Source organism: Carettochelys insculpta, chromosome 4 (genome assembly GCF_033958435.1).
Source record: "Carettochelys insculpta isolate YL-2023 chromosome 4, ASM3395843v1, whole genome shotgun sequence".
Classification (NCBI taxonomy): domain Eukaryota; kingdom Metazoa; phylum Chordata; order Testudines; family Carettochelyidae; genus Carettochelys; species Carettochelys insculpta.
Genome location: NC_134140.1, coordinates 29,300,233 through 29,320,760, shown reverse-complemented (window position 1 = coordinate 29,320,760; position 20,528 = coordinate 29,300,233). Strand labels below are relative to the sequence as shown.

Below are 20,528 nucleotides of genomic sequence, written 5' to 3'. Positions count from 1 at the left end.
TTCAATGGAGTTACACTAAAGATAAAATTGGCCAATTATTGTCACCTTGGGTGAAATCCAGATTCCGATGATGTCAATGGCAAAACTCCTCTGGGGCCCCTTGTTTCACCCCTACCGCTTTAATGTGCTTTGCTACAGTGTCTTGGAATATACTAAGGGTTAGTCTACCCAGGGAAGCAGTCCAGAGTAGCTGGTATGCACTGGCTACTTTGTACCAACCCTCCCAGTGTTGACTCTTACAGAGCACTAAAGACTTGTCTATGTGGCCACGCAGTCTGGACTTCAGGGTTGTGAACTGCAATACATGACAGAGGGCTGCGCTATAAACACACCACTCCTCATATCAGCACTGCAGGCACAGCAAACAGTTTCTGAATTTGTGTTTACTTAGGCCAGGTCTACACTAGACCTGAAAGTCAATTTCAGGCATAGCTAGAATTGATGTATTAGAAATCGACTTGCGGGACTGTCTTCACTAAGGAAGGTCAATGGAAGTACAGGAGTACAGGGGTCGACTGCCAAGCCTAGACAGATCGATTTTGTGCTTCTTTACCAGACAGATGAAAATGAACTCCGGAAAGTTGACTCTGACCAGGTTGATCTTCCCAGAAGTGTAGACAAGTCTTTAGTTTTGTTTGAAGGAGGACCACATTAATCTAGATAATCTTTTAGCTTTCACCTGCAGCATCTCCATGGGAGAGTTACAGCAGAGCATGCTAGCGCGTGCTGCTGTTCCCACTTCCATAGTCCATACTGCATGACTGTGTAGACATAACCTAACAGTCCCCTCCAGCAGTTAGGATAATACATTTCCAAAATATGTTAAGCTAATGCACACAAAGACTCTCTTACTGCACATTAAGACTGTCCATGGAAGGAGTTGCTGGATACCAGTGACTGCAGGCTTCTTTCCTTGTGTACAAAAACTTTTGATTTATATTTTCCAATGGTTCTCACATGTGGCCCACCGGTGACAAGGAAAGAACATGTTTGGTGAAGATGAGGCTTGGGCTGCCGAATCACTGGTGAGCTGGATGGAAATTGAGTCTGCCTCTTAATGGACACAGTGATCCAGATGTATCCCTGACTTCAGCTTTTGAACTCCTTTGTAAAGAAGAATCTGTCTTCACTTAAAGATTAAAGCTCGTCTCCAGCCCTTCTTCTTGAAAATGGAGCCCTGAATACCATACACTGATGTAAACAAATTGTGAAGGCTAAAATGAATATACAGCTGGCCTCCATTCCTGAAGCTGGAGGCTGAGGGGGCCTAAAGAAAAGTTCCCTCCCTTCCATACTGTTCATACAAACGCACACATTCACAACGTAGAATAAATCCATTAAGTTTTGGGTATATCTCCAAGAATCAACTCCCCAGCACTCTCCCCAGGAAGAGACAGGCACAGGGCCTGCGGTGGGGATGTTGCCTCAGGCCCCACACCACCGTACAGATGGCACTGGTAACAGGAAAGAGTATTTTACTTCGAGATTATTGCTCATATCACTGACCATGGCCAAACATTTGAAGGAGCCCATAATTCACTTTTGGCACCATATCACTGTGCAGAGCGAGGGTTGGAGACAAACCCTGAAGAACCAAATGTTCTGTAACAGAACACTGACGCTGTTTATATATCACAGAAACACAGAGTAAATAATGGACTTGATAAATATAGACTTTCTTTTTTTAGTCACAAGAGGGACACACCCACTCATCTGTCTCAATGGAGTAAAAAATGTGAGAAAAATTATATGGAACATACCATTGTTTGTCATGACATGCAGATATTCTGTCTACACATGACTAAGGGTGTTAACCAACTCTCACTGAAGTAAATGGAAGCCTTTGCAAACCTGCCATATGCAGGGTGCCCATTAATTTCCAGTTTAAAGGACCATTCCACAGCTTTGTTAGAGGACAAAAAGGATGCTCTGGTGTGTTAAGCATATTGCAATTCTGGCAAGAGTGGTATAAAATCAAGTGTTCATAGTTTGATGAAAAAGTAAAGGATTTTTTGTTCTTGTTTCTAATTATTGTTGAGAACAAGAGAGGCACATTCAGAGGAAAAAATATATTTCTCTTCAATAAATTCCATCCATGATCAAAGTCACACCAATTGCATATTTCCCAAAAGCATGACAGGAATAGCAGATGTCTGCTGTGAACAGTTTATAGCCTGATCCTCTGACCCTGCAGCAAGCTCAGCATGGGAAGACTCTCCACCTCTTCAAAGACCAAGTGAAGGTGTTGGTGCAGAGGTCTTCCCAGGATTTGAGACCGAAGCTAAGCTATAGCTGATCAAAAACTGACAGCACCGGAGGCGGGGAGCTGAAGAGAGATATAAAGAGCAAGAAGTGGAGAGAGCTGCCCTAGAAATCGCCCACCAAAGATCACTGGTGCTAGAAGACAAAGAGTGATGTCTGAGAAGTAAAAGCCCTAGGAAAAGAGACAGGCAGCACACCCTGATCATATCAAGCCTACAAAAACTGATTCCTTAGCACACTGGTAACACTCACCAGGGATCATATAGTGGGCCCAAATTACAGAGAGAATAATTCTGTTAAAGACGATCCAACCATCTGTGAAAGAATATGCATTATGCAAAAATCCCTGATGAACAGAGAATGACTTTTCTGCTCCCTAAACTGACTAGTGAATCTTTACAAGTATTTAATGCTGTGGATGCTGGTGAGGCTACGAAATATGTTCAGTTCAAGGAGTCTGCGTTAAAAAAGGTTTCCAATTACTCTAGAAGTATATCGCCTCAAATTCAAAAACCTCAAAAAGGTTGGTAAATAAAATCAAAAGGAATATATAAGATGGTGCATTATTAGAGAAAATGGATGAAAAATAAAGTGGACAGAAGCCCATGAAAAGTTGGGCAACCTGAGGAAGTACAAGCCACTTTATTGGAGAAAACTCCAACATCAGTGGAAGCAGCTACAGAAGTGAGTGACTTCTGCACACAGGCAAGACTATTCAGGGTATACAATTCCAATAAAAAAGGCAAAAACCTGGCATAAAAGTGGATTCACAGTTTGCCCTTGGAAATAAAGGAGTGAAGTCCACACCACCCCGTGCTGGTCTTCTCCTTATAGCCCCAACGATTGGGCCCTCGCCCAAGAAGGAGGATGCAAAAGTGTTACTCTTGTGGGTCTCTTGATCACATGAATAACACCCAAAGTATTGGGGATCCAAATACACTTGCCAGTCTGTTCAAGCTATTGCAGCTAACTTCAATCAGATTTCATTGGTGGTATAGGGAGCCCTGGTCAACTTTTTGAGGTCTGACCTCCTAAAGGTAGACAAAGAATTTATAAAAATAACCACAATAAATGGTAGTGTGTGGCACAGATGGTGAGAAACTGGTGCTCCACTGGTGCTGAATAGGTTCCATTGTTTGAGAACAAATAACTGTTCTTAACTAATTTTGGGGTGCTGAGTTCAAAAATTATATCCATTTTTGCCCATGATGTATAGATTTTCTGAAAATTGGAGTCTACTTTTTCAAAAAATGCTATTATAATGTGTTATACATTATATGCTGTGACTTATTTTCAAAAACAAAACTATTTGTAGTGACGTATTTTCAAGAACTTGCATTCAAAAATACCTCAAATTGATTGAATTTGTCAAAATGAATGCTATCTATCTTAATTTTGTTGAAGAGGATTGCCAAATTGTTATATTATATATTATAGGAGTAACAAAACAGAATGGTTTCCTTGTTTTATGTTCTGAATGAAATTTATGACTGTATTTTCTGAATTTTTCAGGCAATCCCCTAACATGGCATCTCAAGGTTACACTTGTATCAGTTTTGTTCCAAAGAGGCAAAGACAGAACATAACAGATTTTGTTAGAAATGTATATCACACCTAGGCTGTGTCTACATGTGCCCCAAACTTCGAAATGGCCATGCAAATGGCCATTTCGAAGTTTACTAATGAAGCACTGAAATGCATATTCAGCGCTTCATTAGCATGCGGGCGGCAGCCGCGCTTCGAAATTGACGCGCCTTGCCGCCGTGCGGCGCGTCCAGACGGGGCTCCTTTTCGAAAGGACGCCGCCTACTTCGAAGTCCCCTTATTCCAATGAGCTCATGGGAATAAGGGGACTTCAAAGTAGGCGGCATCCTTTCGAAAAGGAGCCCCGTCTGGACGCGCCGCGCGGTGGCAAGGAGCGTCAATTTCGAAGCGCGGCTGCCGCCCGCATGCTAATGAAGCGCTGAATATGCATTTCAGCGCTTCATTAGTAAACTTCGAAATGGCCATTTGCATGGCCATTTCGAAGTTTGGGGCACGTGTAGACATAGCCCTACTTTCGCATAAAACTTGGGGATCAAGACAAGTTTTGGGCCCCTCATAAGCTGTGTCAATCATATATGGAGTCTTTGAGACAATGGAGTCAAGAAAAAAAGAAGTGTATGGCATTTGGAATTCCCATGGTTTGGCGTGAGCCCAAGAGTCACAGGGACAACTGTTATTTCTGTTTATATAATGTAGGAAGGTATAACATTCGAAACAAGCATTGTATTTCTAACTCAGACCTTCCTCCTGCAATACGGCCGATACCATAGGGATCCCTACCCCGCCAATTTGTCTTGAAAATTTCATGTCGTCTTCTGACACCGATGCTGATAATGTTGGAGGCGATACTGAGTATGGATCAGAACATGCTGGTAATGAGCCACACCTTTTCACCCAAAGTGAATTGAATGACTCGGTGAGAGACCTGTATCTGCCTGAAGATTCCGCTGAGGTTTTGGGATCCAGACTTCAAGTGAAGGATTTGCTTTCCCCTGGGACAAGTTTTGCTTGGTACAGGAACCGCGAGAAAGAGTTTGTTCCATATTTTCCTATGGATAGTTTGTTGGTATACTGCAGTAACACTGCCAGATTGATAGAAAGCTTGAGGACAGCTTACCAACCAGCTGATTGGAGACTGTTTATTGACTCGTCTAAGACAAACCTAAAAGGTGTTCTACATCATAATGGCAATCAATATGCCTCTGTGCCTATTGCCCATTCTGTTCACTTAAGAGAAACCTATGAAAATCTTGAGCTTCTCCTTGAAAAGGTGCCTTACCCAGTGCATGAACTGACTGTATGTGGAGATCTGAAGGTGCTACGCATGCTGCTTGGTCAGCAGGCTGATTACACAAAAATGCCATACTTTTTATGTGAATGGGATAGCAGAGCATGTCTTCATTGCATAAGAAAACAGTGGCCACCAAGGGAGAGTCTGACTCCCAGCTCCGAGAATATAATTAATGAAAAACGGATTGAGCCCAACAAGGTACTGCTACCTCTACTCCACATCAAGCTGAGTTTGACAAAATAATTTGTGAAAGCATTAAACAAGAACAGTGACTGATTCAAGTACATTTGCAACAAGTTCCCAGCTTTGAGTTACCAAAAAGTTAAGTAACAGCAACGAAGGGTCCTGTGGCACCTTATAGACTAACAGAAAAGTTTTGAGCATGAGCTTTCGTGAGCACAGACTCACTTCATCAGATGCTGGAGTGAGTCTGTGCTCATGAAAGCTCATGCTCAAAACTCTTCTGTTAGTCTATAAGGTGCCACAGGACCCTTCGTTGCTGTTACAGATCCAGACTAACACAGCTACCCCTCCGATACAAAAAGTTAAGGAGGGTGATTTTGTGGGTCCTCAGATCAGGAAACAGATTCTTGACACTAGCTTTGAAGAAACCATGAATGCACCCAGAAAGACGCTTGGGTGGCCTTCAGAAATGTCATACAAAAAAGTTCTTAGGAAATAACAAAGATCCTGATTATTAAAAACATTGTTATCAACATGCTAAACAAATTTGAAAGACTTGGATGTAACATGAACTTAAAAGTTCATTTTTTTGCACTCCCAACTGGGTTATTTTCTGAAAATCTTGGAAGTGTCAGTGAACAGCAAGGGGAAAGATTTCATCAGGATATCAAGATGATGGAAAAGAGATATTAAGGATGCTGGGATGTCAACATGATGGCTGATACTGCTGGCCCCCGAAAAGAGAGACTGATGGTGAAATGCATAAAAAGTTGTCAAAAAATATCAACTCAGTCACATCTAATTATTTAAAATTACTCAGTTGTTAAATTTCACACTTTGTTCCTTTGTTCTTTAAACAAGGACTTACAACAGACCTTCTAAAAGAACCATAACTTACTATTTACCAAGTTTTAATGCATAAGGTGGAATAAAAAGCATGAAAAATGTTCATTTTCTCTTTTACATTTGTGAAAAATCCTTACACGATAGAGAAAAATGGATGCCATTTTTGAAATCAACATAGCAAAATTAGGTAAAGTCATCAATTTTTATCAAACAACTGAAACTTTGTTTCAATTTGCAGATCAGTTTTTCCCTTGTCTAACAGGATGTGTTTCAGGCGAACTCTATACTTTCTGGGGAGAAGTTAACTAGAAGCTTGAAGATCATGTTAAAACCATGGCACCTTTGTTCTGCATTAGGCTATGTCTAGACTACATGGAAGAATCACCTGGTCAGGGCCAACCTTCCAGAGTTCCATTTGCACATCTGGAAGGGGCACATGAAATAGGACTATCTGAGGTCGGCAATCAACCCCTGTATTCCTCATTAATGCGAGGTGTAAGGGAAGTTAACTAGAGAGTTTCTCTCATTGTCCTCCCTGTGGAAAGACAGCCAGATAAGTCGATTCTAGCTACACAATTGCTGTAGTTAGAATGGTGTATCTATAATCAACTTACCTGCCTAATGAAGAACAAGAGTCAGTTAGAACAGGAAGGCTCAAGGGGTACTTTGAAAGTGGGAATTCTTAAGAAGTTATCAGCTGACGATCTGGTTAGGAGCGATGATACCACTGCCCAAGGTTGTTAATATGGTGACCTTCAACAAAGTGAAATATAGCACTGATTCACAGAGGTAATCTCCAAAAAAGGAAAAGCAGCTGGGGAAAGCGAGACGGCACAAGCCTCTGCACCCTTGTCAGCAAGAGAGATGCAATGCATCTCAAGGAGAGAACGTAGTGGCTTCGCCACTGCCAGACAAGCAGAAGGCAAATGGAGTTTGTTGCAGAACAGAGTACAGATCTGGAAAGCTTCAAGGCGGCTATCAGCGCTGTGAGTGCATCTACCCATTACAAATAATCACATCATGGAGTTCATGGTTCTATTTCTACCTCTACAAGCTGAGCACTTGTTTTTTTCTTCTGCGCTGGTCCCAGCCACTGTTCTGCCACACCGTGTGGCACCTAGGCTTTTTGGGGGGTTGTGCATGAAAGAGAGGCTGAGAAACTTCTTTTCTGTTGTTTACATTGTAAAGCACCTCCTCCATCCCCCACAGGTGCCATGCAGTTGGGGTCTTTCCCATGCCTAGCCACATCATGTGGCTAGCCCCCGACCCAATAAACGGATATATCTGTTGTTCAGTGTAGACCATGCTTCCAGGCAGCACCATGTCCTGGCTTGTGCACAGTGAGGGCTACAAGGGTGGGAAAGTTTTTTGGGTGCTGACTGTCTCCCAGGGAAGTGTCCCCCAGTGGCTAAGATTTTTGGGGGCTTGCTGCTGACAGGGGACCATTTCAACTGGCTCTGCAGCCCCAGATCCCATATCTTCTCAGCGAAAAATATTTTCAGGGGCTTGCTGTCACCAAGGGGGGAAGTCTCCCCTGTGGCTAAGGCTTGCAGGGGGCTTGCTGCTGCCCCGGGGCACTGCTTCAACTGGCCCGCCACTCCCACAAAAAATATAGGGGAAGCTTAAACTCAAAAAGGATGAGCATAAGAGCTGGAAACTTGGACAGATGAGTAAGGAGGAGTATAAATATACGGCTGGAGAATGCTGGCGGGGGTGAGGGTGGTAATCAGGAAAGCAAAAGCACAATTGGAACTGCAGCTAGCAAGGAACATGAAGGGCACAAGAAGGGCTTCTACACATATGTTAACAATAAGAGGGTTACCAGGGGGGGTGTGGGGCCATTACTGGATGAGAGACGTAACATGGTGTCAGATGATGCGGGAAAGGCTGAAGTATTCAAGGTTTTTTACAGACAACATCAGCTCCCCGACTATGGCACTGGGCAATGCAGTATAGAAAGGAGGTAGGCAGCCCTCAGTGGGGAAAGAACAGATTAAGAGCTATTTAGAAAAGCTAGATGCACACAAATCCATGGGCCCAGATTTAATGCATCCAAGGGTACTGAGGGAATTGGCAGATATCATTGCAGAGCCTTTTACTATTATCTTTGAAAACTCGTGGAGATTGGGAGAGGTCCTAGATGATTGGGAAAAGGCAAATGTAGTGCCCATCTCTAAAAAAGGAAAGATCAACAATCCAGGGAACTATAGACCAGTCAGCCTTACCTCGGTCCCCTGAAAAATCACGGAGGGAATCCTCAAGGAACCCATTTTGGAGCACTTGGAAGAGGGGAAAGTGATCAAGAGTAGTCAACATGGATTCACCAAGGGCAAGTCATGCTTGACCAATCTGATTAGCTTCTATGATGAGGTAACAGCCTGTGTGGGCATGTGGAAGTCAATGGATGTGACACACCTTGACTTTAGCAAAGATTTTGATACAGTGTCCCACAATATTCTTGCCCATAAATTAAGGAAGTATGGATTGGATACATGGGCTGTAAAATGGATAGAAAAAATGGCTTGACAGAGGGGACCAACGGGTAGCGGTCAATGGCTCAGTGTCAGGTTGTCAGTCTGTTTCAAGTGGATTGCTCCAAGGATCAGTTCTAGGGCCAGTACTGTTCAACATCTTTATTAATGACCTGGATGAGGGGATGGATTGCACCCTCTGCAAATTTGCAGATGACACTAAGGTAGGCAGTCAGGTAGATACACTGGAGGGTAGGGATAGGGTCCAGAGAGACCTTGACGAATTGGAGGATTAGGCCAAAAGAAATTTGATGAGGTTCAACAAGGACAAGTGCAGAGTCCTGCACTTGGGACAGAATAATCCCAAGCACTGTTGCAGGCTGGGGACTGAATGGCTAAGTAGCAGTGCAGCAGAAAGGAACCTGTGGAGTACATTGGATGAGAGGCTGGATATGAGTCAAAAGTGTGCCCTTGTAGCCAAGAAGGCTAATGGCATAATGGTGTGCATTAAGAGAAGCATTTCCAGCAAATCTAGAGAATTTATTATTCCCTTCTACTTGACTCAGGTGAGGACTCATCTGGAGTACTGCGTCCAGTTCTGGGCCCTCCAATATAGAAAGGATGTAGCTGCATTGGAGAGGGTTCAGCGGAGGGAAATGAAAATGATTAGTGGTCTGTTCAAACTGCTCCACAAGATAGCCTGTCCTCCACGGTTACTCAAGATGATCCAGTCGTTCCACAAAGACATGAGAGGAACCATCCAATATGATGGCGCATTATCGGATGCTTTCAGAATCAGGAGCGGCATCAAACAAGGATGCGTGCTTGCTCCGACATTGTTCAGGATCTTCTTCGCACTCCTCCTGAAGCATGCCTTTGGATCTTCAACAGAGGGCATCTTGCTGCACACAGGATCTGATGGGAAACTGTTTAACCTTGCAAGGCTGAAAGCTAAGTCTAAGGTGCGAGAAGTCCTCATCAGAGACATGCTGTTCGCAGACGATGCTGCTGTAGTGTCTCACACAGAAGACCAGCTTCAAAAACTGCCGGATTAGTTCTCCAAAGCGTGCAAGGACTTTGGGCTTACCATCAGCCTAAAGAAGACAAATGTACTCGGTCAGGATGTTGCTGAATCCCCATCAATCAGCAATGACAACTATACGTTAGAGGTCGTCCACGAGTTCGTTTACCTCGGATCCACCATCACTGACACCCTGTCGTTGGACACTGAGCTAAATAGGAGGATCGGAAAAGCGGCCACAACTCTGCCCAGACTCAGCAAGAGAGTGTGGAATAACGACAAGCTGTACACTCACACCAAAATGCAAGTCTACAGAGCCTGCATCCTCAGCACCCTCCCTTATGGCAGCGAGACTTGGACCCTGTATGCCCGCCAGGAAAAGAGGCTGAACGTCTTCCACTTGCGCTGCCTCAGGCGCATCCTTGGAATATCATGGAAGGACAGAGTGACCAACACCGCCGTCCTCGAGCAAGCTGGAATCCCAACCATGCACACCCTCCTCAGGCAGCGTCGACTCCATTGGCTTGGCCACGTCCACAGGATGAATGATGGAAGGATTCCAAAAGACATCCTGTATGGTGAGCTAGCCTCTCGCAAAAGACCTCCCGGACGCCCCCAGTTGCGTTACAAAGATGTCTGCAAGAGAGACCTCAGAGAGATAGACATCGAGCTGGACAACTGGGAAGAACTAGCAGATGACTGCAGCAGATGGAGGCAGGGGTTACACAAGGGCCTTCAGAAGGGCGAGATGAGGATCAGACAGCTAGCAGAGGAGAAGCGAGCGCACAAAAAGCACAATAAGGACTTGCCAGACACCCACTACATCTGCAAGAGATGCAGCAAGGACTGTCACTCTCGTGTGGGTCTTCATAGTCACAATAGATGCTGTAAATGAAGTCCTCAATTGAAACTTTAAAGGGCGTGATCCATAGTCTATGCAGACTGAAGGATGCCTACTACACTAAAGTGGTCTGGAGCACATGACCTATGGGGGAGGCTGAGAGATTTGGGCTTATTTAGTTTGCAGAAGAGAAGACTGAAGGGGAATTTCATAGTAGTCTTCAACTTTCTGAAATGGGGGTTCTAAAGGGGATGGAGAGAGACTGTTCTCAATGGTGACAGATGACAGGTGACAGAACAAGGATCAATGGTCTGAAGTTACAGAGGGAGTGGTGTAGGTTGCATATTAGGAAAAATTATTTCACCAGGAGGGTGGTGAAGGAGTGGAATGTGTTACCAAGAGAGGTGGTGGAATCTCCATCCCTAGAGGTTTTTAAGTCCTGGCTTGACATAGGGATAATTTAGATGGGGTTGATCCTGCTTTAGACAGGGAGGCTGAATTAGATGACCTCCTGAGGTCCCTTCCAGCCTTAGAATTCTATGATTCTATGATTCATACCCACAACCACTTGCAAAGCATTTTTTTCCTATGCTGCACTAGCAAAAATACCCAGAATGCTACAGGGCTGGGGGAACTGTGGGATAGGATCACACAATGCATCACTGCAGCAGTAGATGTTTGATGATTGAGTGTGGCAGCAGTAAATCAACTGTGGGGAACCTGTGCAGAGGTGAGGATACTCCAATTCAAATTTATAAAACACAGCATTACAAAGTCGATTTTAATAAATTTGAATGTATCTTGTAGTGAAGATGTAGCCTAAGTCAGGCAAAATACCTGAACATGATAGACCTAACTAACAGGTATTGGAAGATCTCTAGACTGTGAAGAGTCAAGGAAAATCCACCTTTATTACTGGTTTTGGATGTTCTGGGTTCAAAGCATTCCCTTTCATATTAATTAATGCAGGAGACACATTACACGGGCTTTACAAGTATTGCATTACATTACAGGCATTAACTGGATTGAAGGATGTTCACTGACCCACACTGATGATATTACAATTTTCAGAAATTCCTAGTCAGACCATGAAAATCACTTGGGAATTGTGCTCATCAGACTCAAAGATACAGGACTCACAGTAAAAGTCTCCAAGTGTAAAACAGGCAGTAAGAGTTCCTTATCTGGCTCATTAGGTAAGAAGAGGTCAGATTACCCCAGATCCTTTAAAGGCAGAATCCATTGTTAACTGGCTGGTATTCCAAACCAAAAAAAAAAAAACCTGAAGTCCAGTCTTTTATAGACTTTGTAAGCTATTTCTACCAGTTTTAAAGTAGTTTCTGTAACATTTTACCTACTATTAGATTTATGCAAAAAAGACAAACCCATTAAAGTAGTGTGAATGGCTGCTTGTAAGAAAGGCCCCGATAAAGCTAAGGAAATTCTATAAAGAAAGTATGTTCTGCTCAGTCTACATTTTGACAAGATGTTTTAACTGGGCACTGGTGCACTAGACACAGGTTTAAGAGCACTGCTGATACTTTCACCTATTTGCAAGAAATATACCACTGCTTTCTGACACCCAGAAAATAGAACTATTATCACAGAAAAATGTAACCAACAGTTAAGACCTATTTAGCAGGAACTCATTGTCCTATATAGGACTAAAGGGACTAAATAGAAAAACTCCTGCACTGGAGCATCATTCTCCGCAAGTCCATCACCAAAAATTCCATGAATTATTTCACCAAAAATGAAATGTCTACAAGCTTCATGGAAGCTTTCTTAAAACACCATAATAGAGGCTGAAATTAAATTATAAACTGAAATTACATAGTAAGAGGATCAAAACAGTGCCATCGTAGCTAAAGAGCAAAATACCAAAAGTAGCTAGAGGTGAAAGAGCACTCTTTAATAACTAGAAATTAAATCCTATTGAGGAAAACAGAAAAAGGACATAAATTCTGGCAAGCCACGTGTAAAAGTGTAATTAGGCAGGCTATATTGTTATTATTATTGTTATTATTATTAGTAGTAGTAGTATTAATTATTATTATTATTATTATTATTATTATTATTATTACTATTATTAATTTTGTAGAGCAACTAGTCAAAGACTTAGAAAGAAAAAGCAAAAAAAAAAATTAAGTGCATCAGAATCAGGAAGCCCTCAGCTAAACAATTTGTGGGGCCACTGGATGATCAAGGTTCTAAAGGAGAACTCAAAGACAGTAAGTCCATTGTAGAAAATCAAATGAATTCTCTGAATCAATCTTCTCTGAAGAAGTTTGAGGACGATTCTTTTTGCATGGCACCCAAGGAACTGTCCCACTGTGAGGTGTCAGTAGAGGAGTTTTGAAACAAATTGATAAACTAAACAAATAAATCAACAAAACCAGATTGCATTCACCCAAGACTTCTGAAGGAATTAAAATGTGAAATTGTAACACTGTAACTGTGATATATAACCTATAATTTATATCAGCTTCGGTACTGATGAATGGAGGATACCTAATGGGAGACCATTTTTTAAAAAAAGGCTCCAGATGTGATCCTGACAGCCACAGGCTGGTAAATCTACCTTCAGTACCAGGCAAACTTGCTGAAACTCCATTAAAAAACAAAAGTTTTAGACACACAGCTGAATATGATTTTGGAGGACTCTTGTGAAAGGAAATCTATTATTCTTTTATGGGTCAAAACACGTGGACAAGGGTGTGATCTAATGGATACAGCGTACTTAGACTTTCAGCAAACTTCTGACAAGTTCTCCTGCCAAAGGCACTTTTGCAAAGTAATCAATCATGGGATAAGGAGGACAGTCCTCTCATGAACCAGTAACTAGTTAAAGATAGGAAACAAAGAGTAGGAATGAATGCTAAATTTCCATCGTGGCCTGATGTAAAAAGTGATGTCTGCCAGGGGTCTGTACTGGGACTAGTGCTGTTCAACATATGCATAAGTTACCTGGAAAAAGAATAGACAGGGAGGTAGGAAATTTACAGAGGATACAAAATTACTCAAAATAGCTAAGTCCAAAGCAGACTATGAAGAGCTATGAAAGGATCTCACAAAATGGCTGATGAAATTTAATGCTGATAACTCCAAAATAAAGCACTTAGGAAACCTAATTCCAATTATATATACAAAATGATGGGGTCTAAATTACCTGTCATCATCCAGTGATTTTGATGTCACTGTGGGTAGTTCTCTGAAAGCACCAACTCAATCTGCAGTGGCAATCGAAAAAAGCTAATGGTAGGAATGATGTTAGGAACAAATGCAGGTCAGGCTACGCCTGCTAAAGTAATGAGAGTAGATGTTATTGCCTGTGGTGCAAATCCACTGCTTTGTGGGTAACCTAAGAGGGTGTAAGGCTAAGGGACCCTGACAGAAAAGCCTCTCTGTCTTATGGGTGAAACTGGGAAATGCAAGGCTATGCTAGTAAACTGCCACCTAACTCAGGAGGCAAAAACAGTCTTCATGGAATTCCGCAATTTTATTATGGCTCCAAATGCAACAGTTGCAGAATTCCAACAGAGTAAACAAACAAAAGACCCCCCAACAGAGTACTACTGCTGATAAGAGATTTGTCATACTATGGTTTGTCACAGGATTTGGGCAAAAAAAAAAAATCAATTTCAAAACACTATTCGAAAACAGCACTTTCCGTACATTGTAAAAGGCATCACTTCCTAGACTGTCTCCTGTATCTGCTCTATCAGGCTGGTTTAATGCAATGCCCTGTGAAAGGACCATTTATAGGTCAGAGATCCTTTGGCCTGTTACTGTTTTTGTTTCTGTATCTGTAATTTACAAAAAAGTAAGAGGTAAGTAATTGAAGACAGAAATACACTCTTTCAGCATTGCAGTAAAAGAGGATATACCCTGCAGCATGTATTAAAGGAATTTCCACTATCCGGGAGGGTGGAATTGGACTCTGAACATCTGAAGGTTTGAACAACATTCACAATAACCAGTAAGAATACAGAACACACAGTGCTTACCTCACAGGACAGTATTGCTATAATTGTATAATTTAACAACTTGTATATTAGTTAAAAATTAAAAAACAATAACAAAACATACAAATGAGCAAAAACCATACCAGGAGTATACATTTTGGACTTGGACATACATTATCTGCTGTGAAACAGTCTTTACAGAAGCAATAATTTGATTAGACAAATCAACATTGCAGCTGTTGATTTCCTCCTTCTTCAAAAATTATCTTAGAAATTAATTTGTAAGGAAGTTACTACTGTGCTAACCCATACATTCCAGCTTTAACAACATTACACATCTGCAACGCCTGACTCAGAATCAGCAAACAAACAAACAAACAAAACCTTTCTCTCTCACAAACACATGGTATATATAAAACCAACGGAATTCCATCATATGTTTTAAAAACATTAATTAAAGGCTAGATTGTCCCATAGACATATCCAAATAGGGGTTGTGACCAAGGAGAAGTACAATTGCTTCCTCAGTTCATCAACATCACTTTGTATTGTCCAACCTGATCCCACGGTCCCACATCCCCCACACCTTTTGGGACAAGGCCCATCCCACAGACACATGAAGAAAGCAGCTCACCCCTCTGCACCCAAGTGTAGGGCCTGTGACTGTCTCTGTCCTTTGGAGAGGGAACTGTCCTTGACAGTGCACCCCCTTTTAAGAGATATATGCAGAATGGATGACCTTACAGGCCAATAAGCAGGAACTTCTGAGAAAGGGGTGCTTTTATGGAAATGTGGCCCACCTTTCCCCATAGCAGGCCCTGTCTTTCTTCCCCAACCCTGGGCTCTCCAGCAGGCCTTGCCTCGCCTTGCCAGCCCCCCTCCCACTGGCCCTGTCCTCCCCACACCATCTCCAGCAACCTGGCCCTGCCCCTCTCCCCCAGCATCCCTACTGCTAGTGGCCATTCCCATGCACACCGGGGTCCCTACTGCCCTAGCCCCCCCTAGTCCCCCGACCTGCCCTGTATGACAGGGTCTTGGCTTCTGCTCACCTAGGACTCTCCTAGCTGTCTCCAGCCCCATGCATGCACCAGGGCTCTCCTGATGGCATGCAGGGCAGGGAAGCAGTATTCCCTCGAAAATGCTTCCCTCCTTGGATGGACTGAACTTTCTTCTGGGCAGGTTAAAATTTCTTATGTGCAATATCAATACTGAGGGAGTGTGTGGACATGCACCACCAGTACGAGTAAAAAATCTACATATAAATCAATATTTTAAACAGTCCATAGGTGTGGAAGAAAATATATTAAAATAAGGGATAATTAACCAGGAACAATGCGTACAATGTTTAATATGAAATCAGATAAAAAGAAAACGAACACTACTTTTAGAGTACCTGTATTATCATCCTTTCTAACAACTCAGGCTAGTGAACACACCAAAATGCATATTCTCTACACACAGCTCAGCTCTAAGATGCTAAACAAAGCTAATCGTCAATCAGGAATACTCCAAAAATTATGAGATGGAGTGTGGGAGTCTCAGAGCAGTGGGCTGAGGTATGGGGATGAAGGAGTCAGGGTTGAAGTATATGAGGTGCTCAGGATGCAAGACTGAAGTGTGTACGGGATACAGAAATTACGGCAAGATGCTGAGGATATGGAGGTGCAGAAATCAGGGTTGGGGTGCATGAGGGATGCACTGCAGGGGCCTGCAATCTGTGGGGGTGCAGAAGTTAGGTTACTATGCTCGTGATACCAGGGGTTCAGGCGTAAAAGATGGGGTATGTGGGGGTCCCAGAGCAAGGCACCAGTATTCATGAGGGGCTCAGACAAAGGCACTGGGGTGGTGGTGGGTGTACCGGATGCAGGACAGGGGGCTTGGAGTTCGGGTTAGGATAAAGTGTGTCTGTTAGGATGACCTTGAGGCTGGGCTATTTTATTTGGCTGCTGATTTTAGATCAGGGTGGTCTTTTGAATAATTTATTTAAAAAACTCACTGAAGGTCCAAGCATTTAAGGCTATAATTGAATACTCAGATTGTGCATCTCAGTAGCTATGAAAGGATTTTTAGAGATTTGATTTTAGAAGCTTCAGACAGAAACTAATGAAATATTTAAAGCAAATTTTAAACTAAAGTCCTGTGGACATAATACACAAACATTTTTGTCAGTAAATTCAGGGTTGGCATATGCCTGTTAAATGCTTTTAATTACCACTTAATGTCTCTTCCACAAGTTCTGTGCTATGCTAATTGGTCTGACAGGCTGGCAGGGTTTTCACTTTCAAGTTAACAGAGACATTTTCAAGGGAAGAGTCATGGATCTGCAGGCTGTTGTGAGCCTTCGGAACTGTCAGAATAAGGACAGGGAGAAAGGAGAGATTGAGCACTAAGACCCAGGAGAGGCATAGCCTCCCATTGCCTCTCATGCCTGCTGCTCATGCCTGGGGGAGGGAGGGGGTGTGTTTGTACCCCACCACATACATACAGACATGTGCCAACATGCCTTATGTTAAGCATTAACCCTAAAATATGAGGGCAGTATGATGTGCAGAAGGAAGAGTGCTATATCTGAATGGCATCAGATGGCAAAATGGAAACCAATGGGTAAGAAAATTCAGCAGGTCGTTCACCCATGCCCCCCCATGCCCAGTAGTAGGTGCCTGGTTCTTGGCCTGCACTCCAACGTAGGCTCTGCACTGTCACAAGAAGACTGCATCTTATTGAACCCCTCAGCCCTCTGGCCAGTCCTGGCTCACCAGGGACACCACTTCAGATTTTTTTTTAAGGGGGAACAATTTTAAATGTGATTCCAAATGCTACTCAGGCACCTGAAAACAATAGAGTTTGGGTTTATTTATTTATTTATTTTTAGATAATAATTTATACGTTAACTGTTGATTTCCCCTTACACACACACCCCCACAAAAATATTTCCTTCAATCATAATTGAAATTTGCAGATAGGGAAAGACAGGAAAATGTTGCTTGAGAACTTGTTAGAGCCAAAAATCCAGTGATTTACACTTCTGAATTACACTTGTTAAAATGGACTAGTGAACAAATAGTTAAATCAACAAATCACTTCTGGGTTTAAGAATATGTATTTTGTATATCTTGACACAGGATATTGAAGCTTTGGGTACATCTTCACTACCGGGACAATGGTCGACCATCCTTGAGTTCAGTTTAGCACACCTAGTAGAGACACACTAAATTGAACCAACAGGAAACCTGCACTGGCACCTGTATTCCTGTCTCCCATTATGAGTTAGGGAAGCGTGCACTCCAGGAAGCCTCCTTTAGTGAAGATGGCGCGGAAGCCCCAATTAAAGAACTTCGACTCCAGCCAAATAATTACCATTGCTGGAATTGCTTACCTTAATGAGACCTTCCACTTAGTATTGTTGTGATCATGCTGGCCTCAGGATATGAAAGCCACAATGTCCCAGGCCCACCTAACTTGCCAAGAGCCAGCTGGATTCACAGATGCAGCCAGGCAGGTGAGCAGATCCAGACGTGCTGCACTGGAGAGGGTGAACAGACCCAAACTGCAGAGGGTTATGGGCAGCTGGACAAGACAGGTAATTCCTCCAAAGCAGAGAATTCTTTCCCACATGTCTGGCTGGTGGGCTTTGTTAAACCACTAAGGCATTCTGTTTGGGGTCAGGAAAGAATTTTCCCCCAAGTCAGATTGTCAGAGATCTTGGGGTCTTTATGCTTTCCTACACAGGGACACAGGTCACTTGCAGGTTTAAACTAGTGTGAATGGTGGATTCCCTGTAGCTTGAAGTCTTCCAACTATGATTTGAGGGATTCAGTAACAGCCACAGGTCAGGGTCCTGTTACAGCAGTGGCTGGGGAAGGATCTGTGGCTTACAACGTGCAGGTCAGACTAGATGATTATGATGATCCTTTCAGGTACTGTAAGGTACATCAAAACACTGAATACCCTCTATATAGTACAGGCTGTATAGCCCCAGTGGTATGGTTAGGGTATGTGTGTGTGTGAAGAGAATCAGAAGAATTGAATATACAGTCACTGAGCCTTAAAATTCCATGTGCCCTGAGGGATCAATTTCACAGAACTGCGCTCAACTCCTGTTAAAAAGACAGCCCCTTCCTGCAGGACAGGTAGCGCTCTTAGGCCTGAGGGCTGCAGGGATTAGTGTAGTGCCGGAGGAGGCTGGAGGAGGAGAACCTAACTTATATGAGCTCCACTCTCTCTGGACAGCTCTGCCATGCTGGCTGCCATGCAGCCGTGAAGAGGAGGTATAGTTTTGTGGTTTATGGAGCAGGTTGTTGTTTCTCCAATCTGCTGCAGAGTCTATATCCACAAACATCCACAACTTGCACAGCTCAGAGGGCTGCTGACTGTGCTCGATTGACACACATTTTCACAGAACATTCACTCAAAAAGCTAGAATCAAACGCATCACCACAAGTGGGAGAACTGTAGAATCTATACACTGCAGAAGTGAAAGTGAGGGGTGCACTCTGGTGTGCCACTCCAGTAAAAGCTGTCCAGGTATCCCCGTTTTAAGAGCCAGCCGGGGCAGCACCTTTTTAAGAGCCAGATGGGGAAGCACCATTTACAGGGGGCCAGGATAACATTTAAAGGGGAGCAGGATCAGACAGTACCTGTAAAAAACTTAAGTTATTTTCACCCCGATACACTGCCATGAATGTTTTGTTTTGTGTACTTGGCAGGCAGACAAATATTGCCTCGGACATCCATACAATAGTAACTGGAGACTTAGAGGAAAGAAAGCATCAGCTCATTGTTCACTCATTTGCTCTCTCACCTACTTAGAACAGGTCTGTATGCTACAACTGACATCAAACACTTATTCTACAATATGCAGTCTCTTCCCAGATTGTATACAGTACACTGCCCACACACCAAGACAACACAGTAGGTTAGTGACTTTGATTTCTCTTTAAAAAAGGCTATCATGTCAGCTAGTAATAAATGACTTCTTTTTGCCAGAAAACATTAGGAATGTCCTTAACTTTGCAAGGGTGTGACCCTGAAGCAAGAAGATCTAGTATTTACAGAGGCTTTTGCAAAACCTATTTGCAGGAAACCACAGCAAAGGTTAAACGAATTTATGAAATGATGTTGGAATCTTTCATGAGAAAAAAATCCCCTCTGTTTCTGCTCTGGGCTGACGGAATGAAAGACTGAAACTAAATACGTAGAACTATGTCTAGAGATGAAAGACAATTAAATTAGTGCCCAAACCTGATAAAAATAGACTTTTTAAAAACAATTTTGGTCAGATATTTGTGTCTTGGATTTTAAAAAAACCTTTCAGTAAGCTTTCTAAGAGCAATGCTAAGTTCATAAATGTCATGGAGCCTTATTCTTGTGTTACAAGGCAGAACATATAAACAGATCTAGCAGCAGCCCCATAGCAATGGATTTTTAATGCAATTATATGTAATCTAAACCAAAAATATCTACATTTTTCAAACTCTGTATTTTGTTCTGTTGATTAAACGCTTTCAAATAAGTCTGAACAGCAAAACAGAACCCGTTACAGCTTACCTTACTTTGGAGCAGATTACATCAAATTTTCCACAACAGCAATATGCTTCCTTTGGGTTGTCCCAGAAATTTTGCAACTTCAAACAAACAGATACAGGTTGGTAATTCAGAGTCCTTCAGAGACAAAAATAAAATTCCTTGATGACAGGTAACATGCTTTTTGAACATGAAAACTTATCGAAAGCTTGATTCTCTTGCATTAAGTCTTGCAACTATCTGTCTCAGCTAAGCAAACTCCCACCCCTTTTCTCGGACACTTGCCAACTCCTCTAATTTAAAGCGACTGTCAGGCTTGCTATAAAACTCCCATTGAAAAGAGCTCAGTATATACTATGGTTGAATGATCAAGTGCTAACTCCAGGCTGAAGCACCATCACGTATAGTTCTACTAGCCGGTATCTCTGTTGGTGGTCACTCAATAATGAATAGGACATCTTCATGACACCCTCCTATTTGCGAATCTGTTGATGGCTGATCAGCCTGATTCTGGAGCCACTGGTATTATCACAAAAGAGGGAGGTGTTGGTAGTTGTTGGATGGGTGTGGAGCGGTTTGT

At 42.7% G+C, this 20,528-nt stretch overlaps 1 protein-coding gene across 3 annotated transcripts in view; it reads right to left on the bottom strand.

Moving 5' to 3' along the window:
* C1QTNF7 (C1q and TNF related 7) overlaps positions 1–20,110 on the bottom strand; it is an 80,805-nt gene extending 60,695 nt beyond the window's left edge. The window contains exon 1 of one of the 3 annotated variants that reach the window (XM_074992517.1): positions 19,973–20,110. The gene's annotated coding sequence lies outside the window, so the exon portion shown is untranslated. The remainder of the gene's footprint in view (positions 1–19,972) is intronic. The other 2 variants (XM_074992522.1, XM_074992519.1) reach the window with 2 other exon arrangements.
* Between the last annotated feature and the right edge of the window lie 418 nt (positions 20,111–20,528).